Here is a 6,486-nt window from a genome sequence, read left to right as displayed (position 1 = left end):
GGTCAGGTGAGCTAAAAAGTCAGGCACTTAACATTAATCTATCAAAGAAATATATATAAAGAATTTATCAATATAAACATCAATAAAACAACAATTTCTCATTTTCATTTTGTGTTATCTTGTATTGTAAGTTAATCGGAGGGTGAAACTGTATGACAGATATTTGTTTACATTGACAACTGTCCGTTTCTTAGAAAGGGCGACAACCAAGATTAGCGAAGATTCTATGCGCCGTATTTCCGGCATAGTTATTTGAATGATCCTCGCCGTTATGCGATTGAGGCCCTCGAATAAATAATTTCAATATAACAAGAGCGCATGACTCTTTATTAAACAGGCGAAATCGTCATTTTTTTGGTTTGTTTACTGAGCCCTGTATGTATTGCGCATATGTAAAACCGGGCTATAACAAGAGCGCGTGACTATGTTGACACATGGTTTTGGTATCGTTATTACATGGACAAAAGAGGGAAAAACAGCTGATTTTATGCTATTATATATTCTAACTCATCAAAAACCGTTTGTAAGTCAGGCGATATCATTGATGTATGTGTTTCACCACGCATATATGAAATGATATGACAGTAGCCTTAGTTTTACAATGTTTAGATATCGAATGAAAAAAGTATCATCTCATTGGGCTTGTTTAAAAGCCATTTTATATTTTCAAAATAAAATTGTGAAGGCGTTTTAAATATGCGTAAACGGACACCCATTTTTACTATACAGTCATGTACATGTTTGCTATTTAGAGCACGCTTGTTACTTTGTTGTCATCTTAAATATTTTAACAATAAATAAATAATATCATTTTGAAAGATATTAAAACAAGTAATCTCACACAACTTAATTTAATAACTGAATGTATACACATGATTGCATATGCATTTGTTGATATTTGAGCACGACCACTTGACCCAAAGGAAGACAAAAATACCTTGGACCAATAATGAAATCCTTTTTAATCGGGAACATTTGCAAAAAAAAGCGGAGAAGTGGAATTAACATACCAGCGTAAATTTTGTTGTTTTTTTCTTTGATAATTATCGAATAAATTTACCTTACCAACTTTGACAAAATATTAAACCTTCATATTTTATGTTTTCTTACATTTTTACAACTACCCCCTATTGTCAATTGAATGTCAATTACAAATTTAAGTGTTTTTTTTATTTTGTATACTCGAATAGATTAAGAAAACCAAATTTGAGAAATGTGCAACAAAGAGAATTTTCCTTGATATTTTTAAAGATACTTTTTAGACATAAACTTAAAATAAAACTTTAATTTAATTGTGATTTATATATAATTCGAGTATTTCTGATATATTTTAACACATTTTTACCGAAATAAACATAAAAATGTACAGATTGAATGTTTGTAAACGAGAGCCTTTTAATATCATTTACTGGTGAATATTTTAAGTAAATCTTGATCATTACGTAAACTTGACATTTTGTATCCAACTTTGTAATAAACGTGTGTAACCGCAACGTGCCTAGATTATATCCTCAAGCCTTCTCATTAGTAGAGGGATACTTGGATACTTGAAAAGCAAAGAGGAAAATGAAATGCATATAAAAACCTAATTAAAAACTAACAGGAAACTCGTATGAAATTACACGACATACATATTTTATTTCTATTGAAACACTATCTACTTTCAAATCCTAGCCAATCATAACGGATAAGGAATAAGTTGATAATGGAGGATAATGTGAACGCGGAAAACAGCTTTGAAATGTCTTTCTATTATTTTTTATAAATCACAGGTCAATCTCACAAAATCAAAGCACTGAAAGCGTTATTTGAAATAAACCTGCAGAATATAGAATTTGATGTAAAGATAAAGTAAATATGTATAGTTTGTATCAGCTTAATCTTAAATAAATGTCTTGATGTAATTCCAATTTTAAGCTAAAGCAGTGTTATATTTTCTCAGGTCCTTCAGGTCATTGATTTCAATAGTTTATTTTGTCGAATATACAACATGTGTTTATCCAGTGCTAGTTGAGTGGGAGTGGATGGTGGGTTATGGGAGGAATTGCAATCTGCATAGTCTCTCGTAAAAAAACCTCAGTCATATCAAGACTGTAGTGTTATAAACATTTTGAGTTTTTAATTCATACTTCTCGAGAGGTACCCATTTCTCCAGATATTCAAGAAAAAAGAAAATATGGGGCATTTATTGTTTGTTATTTTTTTATAAATTCCATTTACATGTTTTAAAGCAATTAAAAATTCCGTTTGGAATCAACTCTACCTTGCTTGCTTTTGGTGTTCAAATTCTTCAACACTCCATTTTTGCAGTGCCAAGTCTTTATGTTATAAATGAAAAAAAAAAAACAAAAAAAAACACTTTGCTGTTCCATTAACAACTTTTGTAGTACATAACAAACTACTGTTTCATATGTATTGATATATTTATTTGTTATTCCAAAAGTCTGAAGTACTCCATGATTGCATTTTAGTGAACAGCAATCGGGTACATGTAATGTAAATGTACTTTTGCGGTCCAAAGTCAAAAGCAATATGTATTTGTTGCACCGCACCAAAAAAACCAAAATATTTGGCTATCTAATTGGGTTGCACTAAATTTATAGCAATATATTCGCGCTTTTCCAAGTTTTTCTATATTTACTGTTCAAAATAATAACATTCTACTTCTTCTGTTCAAAATATATATCAATCTACATTTTTCTGTTTGGAGTCTATAGCTGCGTTCCAAAAGAGTCCAAAATGCAAAATTTAGAATGGTGCAGGCTCACTTTAAATAAATCTGTTAATGGCTTGCTACCGACCACTTTCCTAGCACCGGCTTTAGCAGAATTCAATATTTAACATTATTTGTCTATTATTTGTCTATGTGATTTAACAAATCACTTTTGCAGACATTACATATAAGAAAATAAATTACTCTCGAAATGTCAAGATGCATTACCAACTGTCTTGCAAATTATGATTCTATTGTAGTTTAAATTCTTTGTCAGTTTTACAATATTAGAATACGTTTAATGCTAAAGCATTGTTGATTGGTATCTGAAAACACAAGTATGCGTCGATTTAAAGATAGCCTTCTTTTCTCGTGGGCTAATGAGTATTTATTTCTCAATATTATGATTAAAATTAAATTAAAATGCTTGTCTTATAGTGAATTAAACTATAATATTTGTACATAAGCAGATTACATCTTGTGGTATTTTGTCAATTGTTTCCGCTTAATCAGGAAAAAAGGTAAATTATCACTTATTTAACAAATACCATGCAAGGAAAACATTCACTAGGATTGGAATGAGTCACGTGATAATTAATAGATCAACTTCCTTCTCAATCCGTACTTATAACCTATAAAAAGGATATGATGCACAAACTTTCCTCGTACATAATTTGCGTGTGAAAAGCACTCAGAATCATTGTGTAGAAATAGGATACCGTATTCCGGTGTTAAAATGGTAGGTAATTGCGTTTTATTCCATCGTTCTTTTCTCATTAAAGCAGAACTGTTGTGAAAATATTTTTTTCTAACTCAAATCTGTCAGAAACATCAAATCGGTTCTTCGTTTGCCGGTAACTTTACTCACCTACGCAAACAATCATTTCATAACAATTTATATTTATTTCAGCATATAGTGGTTCATCTTTTATCAATCTTTGAACAGAAAGTTATTGAATACAAAATAATAATAATAATAATAAGAATAAGAATAAGAATAATAATAATAATAATAATAATTTTAATAATAATAATAATAATAATAATAATAATAATAATAATAATAATAATAATAATAATAATAATAAAAATAATAATAATAATAAAATAACGATGATGATGATGATGATGATGATGATGATGATGTTTATTAAGGAGTTTCTCAGGCAAATTAATGACAAAAATATTAAAGTGATCTTATGTATTCAAATTACGATAAAATGTCATTTTTAAAAGTTCCAGCATGAATTTCTGTATTAATTCATAATATTTTGTGTTTTATATCTATACATTGTAAGCCAAATTTTGACGCCGACTGAATATCAATGAGTAGTTTTAAAACAAGTCATGTGACTTCAACAAACCCTCGACGTTACAATAATGGATATTTTTGATATTGTATGATTGAAACAAGTTTAAGTCATTTATTTGAAATGTTCTTTAATGTTCCAGAGTCCACTTTGACAACTATTGTGAAATATTAACGCTCAAACCTGACCCACAAGGGTCATGTTTCGAAACCACCATTTTATTCTTTTTAATGCGAAAAGTTTTGTTCCTTTGACTGCATAGTATATTTGAGGACATTTAGTGAATAATGAATGGAAAATTCAAAACGAAGAAATGAAACTTTTGCCTGTGTCTCCCACAACAATATGCTTTGTATTTTTATTTAAAACATTTAGGTTGCCAACAATCTTTTAAAGGTATACTGTTCCAAATGTTACCGTCATGATCAGAAAATGTGTTTTTGAAATAATTTGTTTGAATGATACAATATCTTTTCGCGAGCTTCATCTTAAATTGTGTATTTTTTGTTTGATAAAGTCATCAATTCTGTCATAAAACTTGATTTTATGTTATCTTAAGTTCTAAAAAGAAGAACCACTGTGTAGTGGATTGTATTGTAAAACATTAATTTCATATCAAAGTGCAAAAAACACGATATCTTTTCAATAAAGCAATATCTTTTTGGTTTATTTTTTTAGTTTGCAACCTTTGTCAATTTGGAAGTACCATTTTAAGGTGTTATCTATGCAAATAGTCACATCACTGTTTTGATGATGAAGTATTTCAAATATCGTAAGATACATTTTTTCTAATTCTTTTTACTTTTGGTCTATTTCCTGTCACCATACGTTTTGATTTCTGGAGTAAAGGGCATATTATTGATTTTGTACCATTTGTACAATTTGTCAATGTCTTGAAATATCATTAATTACAGTTTGTCGTTGTCCGTGTGAATAGCCAAAGATGAAACAATAAAGTTTGAAATCGTTTTAGCATGTGATAAATATCTTAATCAACTTGTGTGGTCATTGGGTCGTGTGTGATCATAGAATTAATTAAGGTGCCTGAATACCCAAAGACATGAATACATGCTCGTACCTTAATTATATCTAAGTTGTTTTTATTATTCTTTCTTTCAGGACGTTAAAATTTTGTTACTTGCTTTCGTTCTTTTTTACGGTATATGGGAGACAAGCTGCTGTGATAAAAGTTGCACTACATCTGGAGAGAATAGTTCCTGTAATATGAGAAAGCGTAGATCTGCAGATCCCAGGAACGTGACGAAAACAGAAATTCTCAAAAGGGTTTGTATACCACTTTATTCATTATATTTATCCTTATTTGCCTATTTTCAAACAAAAATTCATATGCATTTATTTAAATACAAAATGATAGGATATGTATCATCTAATTTTTAACACAAATAGCTATAACTACTATATTAAATGTTAAACATGAATAATATATAATATAATCATCAGAAAATTTAAATAAACCAGATTGAGCATGTCTTATGTTGTGTTAGAGAAACTAGTGAATTCGATGTATTATGTAAAGATAATTGGCAAGAGTAACGAACTGTTTGCTTTACACAAAAGCTTCCTAACAAATTATTTTTGTATTCATTTATATTTGTATCTCTCTGTGTGACATTATGGTATTAATTCAAAATGTGAACAAAGCAACATACTAATAAATAGTAAACCGTACTTAAAATGACCAAATGTCAATGTCGTAATTCTATTTCACCTGTTTGATTTTTTCAATCGTATGCGTTGAATCTTATTTAAGATTGGAACACAATTTAGCATAATGCTTGAAGATAATCCATGCGTATTTGAAACCTACGACATTGATGGAGACGGACTTATCCTTAGAGAAGAAACTCGAATCTATATTTTGGTGTGAAAAAGGAAACGAATGATCTTTTCGCCTTCATACACTCAATAGATGGGTCTGTAATCGTTTACATACAATCTCCGTACCTGAAATATACTGTATTGTTCGAGAATTGTAGCTGAATGATCGACTTTCATAGTTGTCGTCGACTAATAATTTGACAACTGAAAATGTTAACTTGTAGATAAATTGAAACAACTGTTGGAAATGTAAAAAAACACCCTCATTTTTTTCCGTTGAAACATTAACGGTGGATATTTTCTTTGAGTCCGGCGTTTATTGATTATGCACATAAACAAGATTGGAACAAATGAATGCAATTATAACAAAATCATAAGTTATAATGGCATTAACCTTTATACTCTTCGTTTACACTTAGGTGTCATTTTAATATTTACAGACATGTCATTAATTTCCATTTTTTTTGTCATTTCTTGCAGTTGACGGACCAATAACCCTTGCCGAATTCTGTGCCGCCATTCCTCATCTAGTAAGTGAGTGTTACGGCTGCTGTTACGAAATTAACTAAGTTGTTTTTTAGTCAAGTAAGAACAATTATAGCATCAAGCACAAAAGATAATATT

The 6,486-nt window shown here is 29.6% G+C and overlaps 1 long non-coding RNA gene across 2 annotated transcripts; it reads left to right on the top strand.

The window, feature by feature from the left end:
- The first annotated feature begins 3,313 nt into the window (after positions 1 to 3,313).
- On the top strand, positions 3,314 to 5,922 carry LOC132742730 (uncharacterized). 2 transcript variants are annotated; one of them, XR_009627462.1, is made up of 4 exons: positions 3,317 to 3,452; positions 4,702 to 4,795; positions 5,143 to 5,307; positions 5,795 to 5,922. It is a non-coding gene; the product is annotated as an uncharacterized LOC132742730 (long non-coding RNA). The 2 variants fall into 2 exon arrangements; XR_009627463.1 differs by lacking the exon at positions 4,702 to 4,795 and having other exon boundaries at positions 3,314 to 3,452.
- The last annotated feature ends 564 nt before the right edge of the window (positions 5,923 to 6,486 follow it).

The sequence above is a fragment of the Ruditapes philippinarum genome, unplaced genomic scaffold, assembly GCF_026571515.1.
Source record: "Ruditapes philippinarum isolate M1 unplaced genomic scaffold, ASM2657151v2 ctg2406_1_1_1_1, whole genome shotgun sequence".
NCBI classification, from domain to species: Eukaryota; Metazoa; Mollusca; class Bivalvia; order Venerida; family Veneridae; genus Ruditapes; species Ruditapes philippinarum.
Note: the sequence above shows the minus strand (reverse complement) of the source record. Positions and strands in the feature narration are given on the sequence as shown.